Genomic DNA, 16381 nt, shown 5'->3' with positions numbered 1-16381 from the left:
CAACCAGTGAAGATAAGAGAAAAGGAAAAATTAGAGCACTTAATGGGGTTCTTTCCATGGCTGGACATAAGCAATAAAACTATAGTGAAATAAGTTGYAAAAAACTAACAACAAGGAAGTATACATATTTAAAACCAATTGCCATCCTTACAAGATTTTTTTTATACTTTAAAAAAAAATAGCTTTGCATAGTTCTACCATAAATTGTTGCTGCAGTATAATCTGGTGTATTACACAGTGTTAACTTACCCAAAGTGTCTGATTTTCTTCTTGCTAGAGCTGTCTTTACTTAAAAGAAAAGCAACTGTGGTGATGCTCCTAAAGATCTTTGTCCCTCTGTGTGACAGACATGGTTTTCTTTAAGTTTAATTACAGCCCCCAGAGTTTCAAGCTGAAGTCAGCTTCAAACCATGGGTAGCTTCTATTACAGGACAGCTCAAATCTGGAAGCTCTGGAGCAAGCATAGACRGATTGCTGCCACTCCTTTAGTATTATTTGCAGTAATGATGGGTCAGATTCAAAGTCTTTTTTTAGTATTCTTCAAGGCTTAGTCAAGGCTCCACAGCTACAACCTGCAAGTAAGGAGAAATCTGAAGTAAAAGACAAAAGCAGCACTCCTGAGGCAGATTTTGTCATGAATTTCACTCTCTCTGAGGCTTTTTCGGAAACCCCAGTTCCTGCTGTCAGTTGATTATAAAGACCAGCTTCCTTTAAAAAAGAAAAAGTTATTATCACTAGCAATTACGGAGAAAAGTCATGAAAACATAAGTGAAGTGTGCCTGCAGGGCTCTGAGAAGGAGGCAAGGGAAAAGAGCCTAGCAGCTATTTCTCTGAGATGATGATTTTAAGCAAAAYGCAAGGTGTTCAAAGGCCTATGGGCTCTAAGCAAGCATCTACATGGAATGAAGAAGAAAGAACAAATTTGGTGCCTAAAAGAGCTTATGAGCAGGGAGACTAACCCCTTTAGTGATGACAACAGAGATAGTACAGATGTTGGTACAATCATGGTAGATACATGCATCTCAGCCTGTCCAAAGCTTACCTTCATTTGTGCACAACCACCAGTTTGAGGCAGGGCTGTGTGCTCTGTGTGAAGCACCAGATCTTAATCTCACCCGAGGTCTTTGTTCACTTAGATGGATCAAGAGGACCTTGTGTTCTAACTCTCCGCTCAAACACAGAAAATGGCATGCAAAGTTCATAAAATAAACTCAAATCTATCTTCTAAACAGTCCAGACTCATGGCACCAGATTAGGAGTTCTGTTTCTTAGGGATCAAACAAGTCATTTTCGAATGCATTGATGCCATGCACAGAATCCATATGAAGCCAGACACAGCATCCAAGAACAAACTGAAAAGGAAAAATGAGCATTGTTAGGTCCCAGCAGCCATGTTCTGATTRCCTGCCATGTCTAAAACATTTGTTAGCCTATTTAGCCAAAATTAACTATGAAAATGCACTCTACATTTTCTTTCCTCACATTGGTAAGGTATCTTTTAATGTAAGTGTCTTCTAACCAATTTTAAGTGATTTTTCCTGTAAATGGTATCATTATTATCATTATGCTGGGAAAGGTTAGGCATGATTCTTCTCAGAGTTCTCAGAAGCACGTCTTTCTTGCTCAAATGTCAGGAAAAAAAACCCATGTCTTAGAGTTATTGAGCCTCAGTAAATTAACTTTAAGAATAAAGAAGACAGCATCTTATTGGACAAAACAAAAGTTAGAAATATTAGCTGCACATACACACACTCACACATGCCTTTCTTTACAAACAAATCCAATCAATATTCCAGCTTCAATAGCAAAGAGTTCAAATGACCTGGCTATGGTCTMACACAACAGTAGTGGCTCAGCCAGAAATAGAAGCAAAGTTGTTTAAGTTTCAGGACTGAACTCAAGGCACCAAATCAAAGTACTTCTCCATCGGACTTTGCACTCTTCCCCTCCATCTCCATAATGTGATGAATCAATTCAACCAAATTTTCATCCTTGGAAGGCTTGAAATCCATGTGTAGATCTGTGTTTTCCATCATGAGTACATTTCAGCTTCAAATATATTTGTATCTGAATGAGGTCTTTTTGGAAAAAGAGCTTTAGAATGACATTTCCTTCACACTGCTACAGAAGGCAATGGAGATATTTTTTTCAGTTGAGTTTGGGTTTCATCCTTTTCCTTTTCTTCTTTGATAACCCATTATTCATCATAAGAGAACAGAAAAACCTCTGTAGTGAACCAGACCAGTGGTCCATATAGCCAGTATCTTTTCTCTAAYAGTGTAACAAAAAGGCAAGCACAAAGTGATACTTTCCCAAGAAATAATCCCAGCTCCAGCAAGTTGCAACACACAACTTCCTTAGTCAAAGATGTTGTCTTTGAATTTATTAGACCTCATAGTACATATTTTTGCAGTTACTTTTTGAAGTCCATAAAATTTTAGCATCTACAATATCCTGTGGCAAGAAATTCCACAGCTTAATTACATGCCAAGTGGAACACCATCTCCTCCTTTCTGTTGAACTTACCAACTACTTCCTACGTGCATCTGGTCTCCCAGTTTCACTTTCTCCATGTCACTCATGATTTTATACACTTCTATAATAGCTCCTCTCGGCTGGCTTTTTTCTAGGCCAAAGAGTCTTACTCAATTTAGTTAATGCACCGGTTTGCTATTATTGTGCTAGTAAACCTTAACACTTGATTTGTTTTTTTGACTACTAATGAACACTAATGATATTTCAACTATATTGAATTGATATGCCATTTTATTGTCTCATCATTCAATATCTGCAATATCTCATCATTCAATATTCTGCAGCACTTTACCCATGTTGGCCTTCCTCTCTACTACCCTGAATAACAGTACCATCAGCGAGCTTTATCACCTCACTCTCCACGTCCTCAATAGCTGCTTATTGTTTAAACTCTGCCGCTTGCAGTTTCAAGCGTTAAGTGGCATGAGTTGTGTATGATTACAACACAATACATCAGGAAAGAAAGATTTAGAAGAATTTCTGCACAATATTTCTATTCCTTTTATCACCTTTTCCTCCTCCCCATCTGTTCTAAGTTCTTCCCATTTGCAACACTCCTCAGAGAAAAATTATGTCTCTCAAGGAAATTACTCTGATAACTGCTCTCTGAAAAGAACATTTGAATAATTAAAAGGTGAGTTCTTTCTATTCTGGAATCTGTTCTAACTAAGCTAGAACTGGGGGGAGCTCGGAAAAAAGAAGCTCGAACGTACACTTAGGGAGAACTATCATTTTGTTCACTTAGTATGACGTCCTGACAGAATCAGCTGCAGCTTTCTCCTTACTGTCTGGTGGGCTGACATGAAATCTCTCCATGGCCTGAACAAAGAATGCTCCAGGGACCTGACAGCACACAGGATTTATGTAGCAGCCAGACATCATCCTATTCAGAACCATTTAGCCGGAGTAGTTTGCCTTGCCTCTACATCCAATTTCCATCAGTCAGAAATGTCAAGAGACCAGAAAGATTTAAGAGCAAAGTGTAACCTTTGTTTGGGGGTGGTTTGTTCATTCACAACATGTAGCAAATGTGAGTATATACTTCAAAAGGCAGGATGAATTATACAAAGTTATTTTAAAATCTGAGTGGTAACATACTGTTGAAAGAAGTGGCTATCTTTTAATCCTAAGAAATATGACTTGCAGGATTCTTGTTTTCCCTAGGCCCAATACCAATAAAATGTCCCTATTCTATTTCATTCTCCTGCGTTCCCTCTCTCTGAGGACGAGCCTTTGACTAAACCTTACTCGGACAGCAAAACCACAAACCTCACAGCTGAGAGAGCTCATGATTTGAGACTCATTTTAGCATTCATTACATTTTAAAGAAAACTGTATCTGTCCTTATTTAACATGCAAATATTGTTTTCTAGCAAACTCTTTGCTATCCTCTTTAGGTTGTTTTTCCTCCAGTGAGTCATATGTATCCAATGACTCCAAAGTCTTGTAAAGCAGGCTCAGTTTGTATATTGGTCTCCCTTTCCTATGTGACTAGAAGCAGGATATGGTCATTCCCTTAGTATATAAGGGTTTTGTTTTAAGTGCAAATAAGGCAATATATGTATGTATTATAAGTCTGGCTTATGTTTGAAATTGTTTAACATTTTATACAACCACCATCTTACTGTAGTTTATGTAGTCACTTACCTATTCATGCCACTTACATGTTCTATGAACAAGTACCTTCACCTCAGTCACACTCACTATTTCACATATCTAATTGGATGACAACTGTTTATATTATCAAAATGAGCCTGACATCATGGGAATTTTGGTCGGCTGTGCAGTTTCATCAACAAGTGTTCACAAGCTTTGTGAAACTTGCTCTTTCTACGAGCATTCCCATGAGTATTTATGTTAGCCTACACATTTTCATTGGAAACAAAGGTTGTGAATATCAGAGTTGTAAGCCCAAATTTTTTACTCATAAGTAATTTTTGCGGTCAACATTGAGCCTGAAAATGATTCTGAGTTTGCCTTGAGAGTGGAAAATAATAATTTAAACAAAATCACTGACTGCCATGCACAAAAAAAAACAAGTTAGAAATGTATTTGCATGAATAGTCAATGAACTGAAATGAAAATTCCTCTTTTGATGTGTTAGGCTTCTCAAGGATTGCCTAATGAAGATTGTAGTGATTCCTTTTATATGTTATGAATACATATGTTCTCAAAAATAATTTTGCCCTGTTTCTTTGCAAATATTTTTTTTTTGACCACAAGGCTCAGCAGCTACTTCTTTAACATTTCAGCACGTGTCACATTTTAATTCTGTTTTCCTTCCAAGAGGTGTCACTCCCACAGTAACTTTGTTGAAAATATTTCAAAAGCACAAAAAGATGTCTCAAAGCATGCATTTGGGACTACGTAAAATAAACCCTCAAGCTCACCTTTATGTTGTGATAATGCGTCCGTTGTTGCAGGTGGCCAGATTAGACTTTTCCCTTTCTCCTTTGAGGACAGAAAAAAATGGCAGCTGTACCTAGCACAAGGCGTTGCCATCTGTATGCATTAGAGTAAGCCAATTTAATTCTTAGGAATAGGACTTTCTAAGCCTCTAACGCTACAGGCAAAAAGAATATACTCCACTTTGTTTTCTGAGATCCTAAACCTGATTTTTCRCCCATCTGAAAAGATTGCCTTAATGGGAAGTATTGATATTGGTATGTTTATTTTGTAAGCACATGTTTTGAAACAGGATTTGAATAAAAATTCTGCAAAGGAAATAATGAAAGACAGGTAAGGTCATCTGTCACTTTTTGAGCCCTTGGAAAATACRTCATTATCAGAAAATCAGTTTCTGTTTTAGAAATGTGCACAGGAAAATGAATGACAGAGGGAGAGAGAGAAATCAGGAAGAGGGCTACTTTGTGTTTCATTTTGATAGAAAAAAATCTGTGTCAACCAAATGAGGTTTTTGTTGTAACATAATTCAGATGGATCATAATGTTGATTCTTATACCAAACACATCAGACTCTCCACAAGATAGCAAGCTCTGACCCACAGCTGAGAGACTTATTTATCAGTCTGGGCTGAATAAGACATCATTCATTTAACAGAAATTAGAAGTAGCTGCCTTGGCACAGTTTGCCTGTGGACTTACAAGAGGATGGGCAAGAATTCTTATAATGCCAAAGAAGTATGTTTACTGACTCGCTCAYGCTTTGAAGGGAGTCTCTTTGCATTCTGCTTGTGGTGCTCTGTGCACAGAGTTATCCTTATCTTTAAATGAACAAATGCTGAAAATCTTCTACCCTACCAGTCTGTCTCAGTAGAGCAGGATAAACGTGCTCAGCTGAATGCGCAGTTAACTCTCCTCACTAGGATTTTACATGTTGACCATATTTTCATCTTTATTTTTAATGATTTGTTCCAGTTTGAAATCCTAGCTGACTTCATAGAGAACTTAAGAATCTTTTTTATACTCTCATTTTGGCTTCATTTAATCATTTCCTTTAATCCAAATTAAACAATATATACTAATGTAAAAAGCTAAATATGCCCTATTTTGCCCTGTGTAAAATTACAATTTTAAGTAACTGCAATTATGAGACACTTTTAAAAAAATGTGAGACTGAATTTGCACATCTGAATGGTTGCTACTTTTATTCTCTGTGAAAACATTATTCAGAAAACATCTACATATTCTAGGCAGACAAGTGCACAGTTCCATTTTATAATGTTCATGGCAGGAAAAATTATACCTAGCATTTCTGCCAGGTCTGTTTTACGATTTGTTTTTTTCCCTTATTCATATCTTTTGGAGAATGCCCCTGTAGATTTATAATTTCAATGCTTCCATTAAAACCTTTTTTAAGGAAAAAAAATGGTAAAATTATTTCTCCCATTCCAAATTATGTATTCTCAGTTTTAACATACCTTAAGATATTATTTGGATAACCAATAAAACAATAACAGCCAATCCAAAAACCTGTAGATTTGACATACAGCCAAACCTGAGAAAAATAACACTTCAAGACCAAGCTGCAGAAAAACATTTGAAAATAAAATGATAAATAACTTTAAAAATCGCATCTGTATAAACAGTGCTAGGTAAGGCTCAGAGAGTTTGTATTGGTCTTATATTGCTTCCAGCAATTGCAATCTATTATAATGCCTCCCATGTTCCACCAGCAGGGTCTCAGCTCAGGTCAGGGGCCTGGAATGGGCTTTCATGAGGATGCTTCACATCTGCACACTAGGGATTAGGACCCATCCTTTTTTTTGTTAGTGACCATCTTTAAACTTTGCTGCATGTCAAGCCTTTGCGATACTAACAACTGCAAAAATAAACCCTAAGCCCCAACTTTATCTTCAATATTTTTTTTTTCTTCCTTCCTTACCTTCTCCTCTGGTGGTTCCCTCTGTAAGTTAAAGAGATGCAACTTACCCATAGTGATACACGTCCACCCGCAGCCCTCCAGGTCAGAGGTCCCTTCTCTCCCTCTGCACCCTGGATGCCCAGCATGGTCCGCAGCGGCAATAATGAACAGACAGGCATCGTTTGCCTGCCCACCGCTGTTGCGAGCCACACACAGTCCCTGGATGGGGAGGGCAACARGGACGGAAAATACCAAAGTGTGGGGAGTCGGCAAAGAAAGAGATGACAAGAAAGAGTAAATAAAGTAGAATAGTGGGAGAGTGAGAACCAAAAAAAAAAAAAAAAGATTGTGGCAGCTGTTTTAGAACATAGAAACAGCTCTCCCTGCAATGAGGAAGAAGCAACTAGGAGAAACTGGGCTAACAAATATGAATATGTGGGTTTCATCCTACTGTGTAGCACCAGAATAACTTCAAAAAGTAGTAGTTGTAGCAAAGCCCTACACACACTTCAGAGAAATGATGACTCCTCTCTCTTCTGGAGATAGAAACATCGCTCAGGGCTCTGATTTTAATGTTTTTGGGAGGAGGGAAGCAGCTGGAAAGATCTAAGAGTAGAAGGAAGTGTCTTTGTTGTGTCAGTTCCAGCAAAGTGTCTACATTATCCTGCTGTGCCCTATCAACAGGGCTTGAGCCCAAGCCTGCAGCACCAGCCTGCAAACTGCTACCAGTTATTCAAGTAAGGCAGCTATTCTCTCAGTGCAGTCAGGAAAGCCAGTGCAAGGCAAAATCCAAAAATTTAGGCTAAAAATCTTGTTCTCTCTCAGTCACTCAGCACTCACTTACGTGGTCCTGACAAGGTCATAATTTCCCTAGGGCAGCGCTTGGGCAGCCAAGCCAACAAAAAGATCAAATTTTAAGTATTAAATTTAACTGTGGAGAAATAAATACTTTGGCAAAGGCAGAACAAGGTCCTTGGATTTATTTTCATGTCAGACATTATCTCTTTGCAGCCACCAAACACCTCTTTACTTGTTAGGGAGATATCCTAAGAAACAGTTTATCCCCCTCTAATGTCCTTCCTCTACAGTTACAGTTAGTTAATTTATTTTGATCAAATTATGGTTGAGTAAATATTCAGTTACTTTCTCACTTGCTTAATTTTGGCTAGATTCACAGGAACTAATGAAATGCATGATTCTGAAATAACAACGTTACTTTTGTGTCCTTAAGCCAATGGAATCCTCCCTTCTTGAAAGAGATCATCATGCATGATTCAAGCTAATAATTAATTACATTTATTTTTCTATTCAGTTGGTGCTGTTTCAATAAAAAAAATTGGGTGGTTYTGAGCATCTTTTAGAACAGCCTAAGAAAGGATACAGCTTAGACCTTCATTTCTCACGGTTAAATTWTGGAGCAAAATTGCAAATATTACCAAATTTTTTCCAGTGACAAAATGCTGATATTCAGCTTGCCCAGGATAGTCTATGGAGACATTAAATAAGTGAGTGAACTATCCTATCAAAAGCTACTTCATTTTTACAGGCTAATTAAAGGGACGCCATCAAGGTTGTTAAGTATTAAAATTTCCATAAATTGGCAGTTGTTCTATTTGAAAGCACTTACCTTAAAGGGACACTGTCAACTTAAAAAAATCACATTTAGACCTGATCTGAATGCTGTGTGCTTTCAATTAGTGTAGTTTAAAGAGCTCAGGGATAATGTTTTATTTTCCTCTAATTTGGTAGGGTGGGGGGGAGGGGGCAGAGGGGAGGAAATGGGAGGCTTTCTTTCCTGGCTTTTATGATATATCATTCTATAAAGTTCTGAAGTGCCTAACTAGCAAGAGTCTAATCCTTTCTAAAGTAACTTCAGACATGATTTTCGAAGGTAATTATTCACTTGAAGATGCAGATTTCAGTGGCAGTTACATACTTGAACTGTGTGGATGCTTTTTGAAATGCCAGAAAGTGCTTATCTAAATTTTAGATTTCTACATACTTTTGAAAATTGGGTCATAAAGTGTTTAGGAACCTATGGCACTCTGACAGACAGTGGGATTCACATTGCTAAGTCCCTTCTGTGCCTTCAGAGTTTTATTTTCCTGAAAAATTCTTCTCCCTGTTACACTACTGTGCAGTGATTTAGACTTCACTTCTGCAGCTGGTTCTCAGAGCAGAGTCATGGGCCTTCAGATCCTGAAGGAAGTCAGTGAGTGAAAGTATCCTTCTAAAGATCTGATCCACACTGGACTTTTTTTAACATCTAGCTCTTAGCTATTTAATTTAAGAAAGAACACACCCTAACCACTATTACAAAACAACACTCATACACATGCTAAGCTAAAATATTAGCCATGTTCCCAAATCTGTTTCCCATGAAAAGTTTCAGTTAATTTAATATGATTTTAAAGGTAAAGTTCATGCTCCTCTGGGAGCAATGGTATCTTCAAACAATTACTTGTATTTCTGTTACACCCTCTTGTGTTGTTTCACGCAGAAGGATTTTTAGTTTGTGTTGAAGATATTTCAAAGGAAGCTGGTGCACACAGATGTCCACTAATACTGGACTTACTTTATGTGGTCAACAGTACAGCTGAATCTGTGACAATTTTTGACACCTATTAAAAGGCACTACATTTAAGTGGGTGCTTTAGAAGCTGAATGCATGCACTAGTTATTCTCTCCCATAGAGAGGGGCTGACAGTTGCCCACATCTGCCCTTTGCTAAGTGATAACATAATTCTGGGAGCTACTCTGTGAAATCCTTAAATTACTGAGATTCAGGAGATYGGGAATTCCTGCAAAGGAGATGAAATCCGTATATACAACACAAACTCTAGCTATATACACATTTTTGATGAGAACACTCCCTACTACCACTTACTGACTCACCTTTACTCTCTTGTGGTATCTTCTATTAAGATCTGTTCTTTCTTTGTTCCTCTGTGTAGTCTTGCACTGTTTTTAGAGAGCATCATTCCACTGTATTTAGTGTCTGTGAATAGACTACTGTCAGCCAGCTAAGACACYGAGCTCAGTGCCATTCACACAGTCATATTATAGCATGGGACAAATCTCCTATTTGATGTGAATACTTGGCTCAGCTTGATTATGGTCAAGTTTTTTGAAATCTCTGGCTTATATAGGAAACGATCTGAGGTTTATCTGGCTGCTAGCTCAGGACCTCCCATACTTTTGYTAGTGTTACTACTATATCTAACCAGCTGGGTTGCTGTTTCCTACCCTATACACGTTTTGCAACTCTTGGCATGACAACTGCAGAACATTCAGGAAAAGCAAATAGTCATGAATTAGAAATCAGACTGTTGCTTCTCACTCTGCAAGTTGATTGGCTTTCTTTTATGGTGCCTTATAATACTGCTGCTTCTTCTGATAGCAGTTTCAGTGTTTTACTGAGTAGAATCACATACCTGTGATTTTATCTGCCAAATACAGGAGAAATTTGGGCATATTCTGTGTAACCTGCTTTCAGGGCAAACCCTTCTCAAAGAATTCTTAGTCCGATGCCAACACACAGCTCTTGTGAGCTATGCAATTGTGCTCTTCTTTCCCATAATTTTAAAATGAGTTTTTTAATATCAAAAGCTTTACTACACAGCCCTTACTCCTGATTATGTATTATCTCCACTTCTCCCAGACAGACTGACCATATAAGCATGCAGTATCTTCTARCAGTAATATGTTTCATTTGCTATATTGAAACAGAATTACTTCAACTCACTTTGTCAACTCTTTTTGGAGCATCTGATTTTAAATTGACATGTCGTGTCCATTAGAGACTGTAATTATTTGGGGGTTAATTTTACAGGTGTGGAAGTAGCAAGGATGTGTTGGGTTGTGACAGATAGTACCATGGTCAAACCTGAGGTTAAGAGAAGGAAGGTTTGGGGTTTCCCCCCCCCCCCCGTCTCTTTTAATAGAACAATTAACACTTAGCTTAATCAATCATGCATTTGTGAATGCCTTGCTGATAGGTCATGCACCATTACATCAGCATGTGAGAGACAGCCAATGCAAACAGGTCACTGGATGTCATCTCAGTGGCATCTTACTGCAAATCTAATATGGTTTAAATGGCACAGAAGAGCATAGGGATGAGGCAATAGAATAAGAATCACAGGTTCAGAAAACTTTATTAGCTAAAAAGAAGATTTTCTTAAACAGGATAAGCAGCACGGCACTGACCCTTCAGCTGATACCCAGGTACTGATGTAGCTCGAGGTGTCTAAATCTCATAAWAATGGTAGAAATATCTTTAACCACTAAATCTCATTTTGCAGTTCACTGTCCATGGGTTAACAGAGTTTTTCCTTCATTAAAGAACAAAGAGGCAGCAAGGTCTGCTTTATTTGTTCCAACACTACTGGACAGTGAATTTAAAAAACAGTCTTTGCACTCAGACAAGACTCCCTGCTGCCTCGTTCTTCTTAACTTAACAATATGAGAAAAGTCCATCCTCATGGTGAAGGCACGACTACAAAGGAAAATGATCTGTTCCATGTCAGGGTACAGGTACACCAATACATTACTGCCAGGGTGTGGGTTGACGTTGTGTTAACTGCTTTGCAGAAACTCCCTGAGTGCACATTCTTATATCACAGTTTCCTGCTGTGACTGCAAGACAGTTTGCCCCTTTTGCACCAACAGGTACCTGTCGTGGGCAAGGCAGTCTAGAGCTGGGAAGTGTTACTTGAGTTAATTTATTGCCAACCAACACCAAACTCTAATCACTGATTCAGGTATTGAGGAGGAGGAGGATAGAAACAATTTCACAACCACTTGCACTAACATTAATTCTATCTCTCCTTATTCTCCTCTACCCTAATTTTCACCTCAGGGTGCGCTCTGTGAAAATTCCTCCAACAAGGGGATGGCCGCATAGGAGGTGAGGGTGGTACAGGTGACAGTTTCTGTTGCTCTGCTGTAATGGTTTCTGCCACTCTGTTTCTTAGTGTCCCTGCCCCGGCATGGACCACCTGTGGCTGCGGTCCCTCTGGGGTGTCCCTGCCCTGGCAGTGGTCCCTCAGGAGTGTGCCTGGTTTTGGTCTTGAATGCTCCTCACCAAGAGGATGCCTCCATCCTCCAGCATCTCCTCTCTTCTTTCTTAAATATATTTGAGCAAGGGTGCCTGTGCTTTTCTGATTAGATAGTTTTGGCATACAATGGTTAAATTTTGCCACAAAGTGTTTCTTTCCCCACTGTTTTTATGTGTCTCAGGTCTGTCTGACCCAGGGCAGTCCTGTCCTCCCCACACACAGCTGCAGCCCTGCTACTTAGGGCCTAAAACATGCACCCAGCCATCTCAGGATGCTGTGAGCTGGCTTGTACGGGCTGCACGATCACCTCATATCCACCCTGCACCTGTTGGCTTATGTGCACAGGCCCTTAACTAATATCAAGAAGTAGATGCTAATAATGGATGTGGAAGAATAACAGGTTTTCCAATAGCTGATAAACAGCCTGATCAGCTAAATCTGAAGTTTGAATTATTCACAGCTCTACAGTTAAACTTCAGAAAGAGATTGCACAGGACTACATCTTGTGCTGTACATTTCCATGTCTGTTCATTCCCTTCAGCTGGAAGAATACATTTGTCTCTGCACCATTTGCCTGAGTGTTATAACATCTTTTGTGGCTGAAATGCTCAAAGCTTAAAACTGCCACTCCATATGAAATTTCAGAAATAAAACCCCAGCCACTGAGTTTCATCAAGAAAGAATCTTTAAATTTTTCCAGTGAAATGAGAATCCTGACTTGCTTTCCTGAAATGGACCTGACTGTTCCTGACTCCAATGTCCCCTCAAACTGCCCCAGAAAGCATGAAAAATCATCAAACACCAAACACAGCAACTGTCTAGCTCCTGGACTGATGGCAACCCAAGACTCCCAGCTCAGACTGGGTCTGCTGGGGCTTCTAGACTTTCAGATCTGTGCTTTGCAGTTGGGAGCACTAACGTGTCTGATCCTGGCACTGCCTGCAAGGCAGGACCCAAACCTCTGGGTTGGGCCTGGAAAGTTGAGGTTTGAGGTGTCTGCCAGATCCCTGCCTGAGCTGTAGCCAGGGTACTTCTACAAAACATTTTGATGTTTCAGATCAACCTTGCTCATAAGAGTTGGGAAGCCTTTAGGGAGATATGCTTTTCCCATTCCTTTACGGGAAAAAAGAGAATTTGCACATATGGCTTGCTTTCCCTCATTGTCAATCCTGAACTCTACTCAGAGGTTGAATTGGCTCCTCTCTTTTCATTTATCATCATCTTCTGAAGAACACTTTTAATAACAACAGGCGATCTGCAGTGTCTCTGATTTAAGTAGCAACTATTGATTGACTAGTTAGAACTTCCGTGCTTTATGAATTGTTCTCCAGAGGTGACGAAATGGGGAAATCAATGCTTCAATTTGCTTGTATATTCAACCCCCTAGCACAAGTTAGATTTTTCTAAGCAAGCTTCAGAAGGAGAAGGAATATTTTAAAGTACCAACAGATTTTGTTTGTGCAGAGAAGACAAACGTATCATCAGMTGTACAGTTTATCAAACACGGTTCTCATGATGAAAAAATGAATAGTTCAAACCAGTGATAAGAACTTACCTGAACTAGAGTTCTTTGATGAAGAAGTAGACTATTTTGTATCTCAGATGATTCTAAAAGTATTTTTAGAAAGACTCTAAATGAAGTAGTTTCTCCAATGAGTGGAGAAATATTATTCTTATTGTTGTGGATGGCCTAAAGCACCAAGGCAGAACCTTCACTCCTTGGCTGCTATTATTGCCATGGCAATAGTGATCTATTGTATCAGCCTAAGTTCACGCAGGAGGAATAAAGTATGGATTTATACAGATTTGCACTAAAAATACAGAGGAAAGTTATGATGTATAGGCATAGAACTGCTATTGTTTGAGTCACTGTTACAATTTCTAGGAGCCAAAGTAGCACTGCATGATAATTCACTTTTACCTTATCACAGCAGAAAACCTCTTTACACAGAATGAGGTACAAGATAGGTTAATTTTAATGGCTTATATTGATGGATTAAGTACACATGTTTTGCCTATGCATCAGTTCTGAATGCAAATGAATGGCCATACACTATTAATTTTGTACGTTTTGGTATAAAGAACGTACTGCGTATGTTCAGTACACTAAAAAAAAAAAAGTGCCATGTATAGTTTTCTGTCAGAAATGAAAACAACGCAATTTGAAGTTTCTGCATGTTGCCAAGAATGTTTAGAATAAATGGACCTTCAGTCTTATGAAATATAGTAGTTGCTAAAATAAGATGCATGCATGAATAATGGCCATACCAAGTAGAAGCAACCGATTACTCCAGTTTTAGAATAGCCATACAGTAATGATCATTTCCTCATCTCTGAATAAAAAATGTTGGGGAGAAGAGAAGTGTGTACACAGCCATTGTTTCAGCAGATGGGTGTATTACATTCATGGGTCATACCTTCCACTAATGTAAAAACAGCGTCTCCATCAGCTTTAAATACCTAGTTCCACATCTTTTTGAGGTACTGTTTTCCCTGAAAGATCAATAATTTAATCAACTGTTCATTATTGTGATGATTACAATGAAAAACAAATTACCAGGTCTTGCTTAAGTGAACACACCTTCTGTTTATATCTATGCTTCTTATAAGGGCTGTAAATGTTGAATATTCTAATGAAGAAGCAGGACTTTAGAAATCTTCGTCATTAACCAAAACTTAATAAGTTACCAAAACAAAATTTAAAAATAAAATCTAAGCAGCAATAGCAAAGAGGAAATTTAAAAAGAAAGAAAGAAAGAATCACTGTGAATTACCTGAAAAGCAATCTAGGACAATAAATATTGTGGGAAATAAAAGAAACAGCACTTCCTTTCCCTCCCCTGCCTCAGTTCAGAACTAATAATTGTAGTTACAGCTGCCATCATAAAAGAATCAGTTTTGAAAAGGAAGGAGTGTTGTATTCATAGCTGAAGCTAAATAGTAAAGCTGTGGATTACAGGATCCTCAGGCCAGGATCCAAGCTCAGGAAATGAAGATTCACTTCCTGTCATGGACTTCCAATTTAACRTTGAGAGATGCAAGTCCATATTTATACCTCCCACTTCAGGGACTGAATCTCAGGATAGGGTAGTTAAAAGGATAGTTAGTATTTAATACTGGTTCACAAGGGGTATAAAGATGGTGAGTGAAATTCCCTAAGTTAACCTAAGTTTCTCATGCGACCTCTCCAGCAATCAGAAGGAGCTTCAAAGAGCTGTCTGTCATCACTAACACCCAGGGAGACTAGTCACTGGATGTCAAGCAGGGCGTCTGTCTAAAGCCAACAAGAAGGCTGGGCACAGACAAATGTYTCACCAAACACCCATCTCAAGGGGTCCCACTCATGCCTCTCTCCCTAAGAGATTCAAAACATTGTGCTTGAATAATCATTTTTTAGACTTTTTTTTGAGCTTGGAAGAAGGCAATCAGAAAGATGTTGGCTTCCTCTTGTAGCATGCCCTAGAACAAAAATGTCCAAACTATGGCCCATGGTTTGATCTGGCCTGCCAAAAATAATCCATCTGTTCAAAAGCCCACTTAATGCTCTTTCTTTCCAGAAGACATAGGTGAGAAGCTTACTTATGCGAGCAACCCTTTCTGTACTACTAGAGGTCCCTCCAGCTCCTCCCAACCATTCCCCTTTTGTGGACATTGCAATGTAAAATTCACGAAGCAGTGCTGCTTAGGCACTGCACTTCACATGTCTTGCCAGGGCTTCAGAGCATGTGCAGGTGCCTCTGCTAAGGCTCCTGAGGAATTTTTGCTCCAAAGCAAAGGTATTTATTCACCCTCGGTACTTTCAGTGTTCAGGCRGAATTTTAGAGAGCAGATTGAATTTTTCAGTGAAATTTCTGTTCAGCTGTCATCACGGAGTTGTCTAGTGGCTTTTGTGATACCCAAGGGTGTCCTCTCTGGTCCCCAGCTGCTGTGYCAAAGGGATAAAGAGTTTCCCACAGGTTCTGTGTCATATGTGCCACATCTGTAGCAGTCTCAGATGCTGGGTAACAGGCACTGGATGCCTCTCTTTAGGCAACTGAACTGAGCCACTGAAGTATGCTTAAATCATCATTTAAGTGGAATTTAAGCATGTAGATGAGAATAACAGTATTTCCCAAACTGTAAGGGTCTTTTGAGAATAAACGCACTAGGGCTTAGTTCATGCTCCAAAGCTAGAGAGACAGCCACAGAAAAGGATTCTCCATCACTTTCACTCATCACCTAAAGAATCTTCACAGGATCCTAGTCAGGCCATAATTCTTATTAATGTGTTATCATCATCTTTAGGTAACTAAGGCAGGAAGAATCAGGCCAACATATATAAATTGGCTGCCAAAAAATGTTATCCATCTATTTACCTTACAAACCTGTATTTAACAGAGATCCAGGGATAACATTTTAGATACCTTTATTTGAAAATACTGCTCAGGCCAGCCCTCAGGAACCCCAGATCCTGGAGGCAAGAG

The 16381-nt window shown here is 38.9% G+C and overlaps 1 long non-coding RNA gene across 1 annotated transcript in view; it reads right to left on the bottom strand.

Annotated features, from left to right (window-relative positions):
• Positions 1-250: 250 nt before the first annotated feature.
• LOC112967404 overlaps positions 251-16381 on the bottom strand; it is a 43727-nt gene continuing 27596 nt past the window's right edge. The window contains exons 2-3 of the long non-coding RNA XR_003253958.1: positions 1043-1352; positions 251-572 (exon numbers count right to left, since the gene is read on the bottom strand). This is a non-coding gene — a long non-coding RNA (uncharacterized LOC112967404). The remainder of the gene's footprint in view (positions 573-1042; positions 1353-16381) is intronic.

Source organism: Apteryx rowi, unplaced genomic scaffold (assembly GCF_003343035.1).
Source record: "Apteryx rowi isolate R43461 unplaced genomic scaffold, aptRow1 scaffold_274, whole genome shotgun sequence".
Classification (NCBI taxonomy): Eukaryota; Metazoa; Chordata; class Aves; order Apterygiformes; family Apterygidae; genus Apteryx; species Apteryx rowi.
This window is presented reverse-complemented; position numbering and strand designations above follow the sequence as displayed.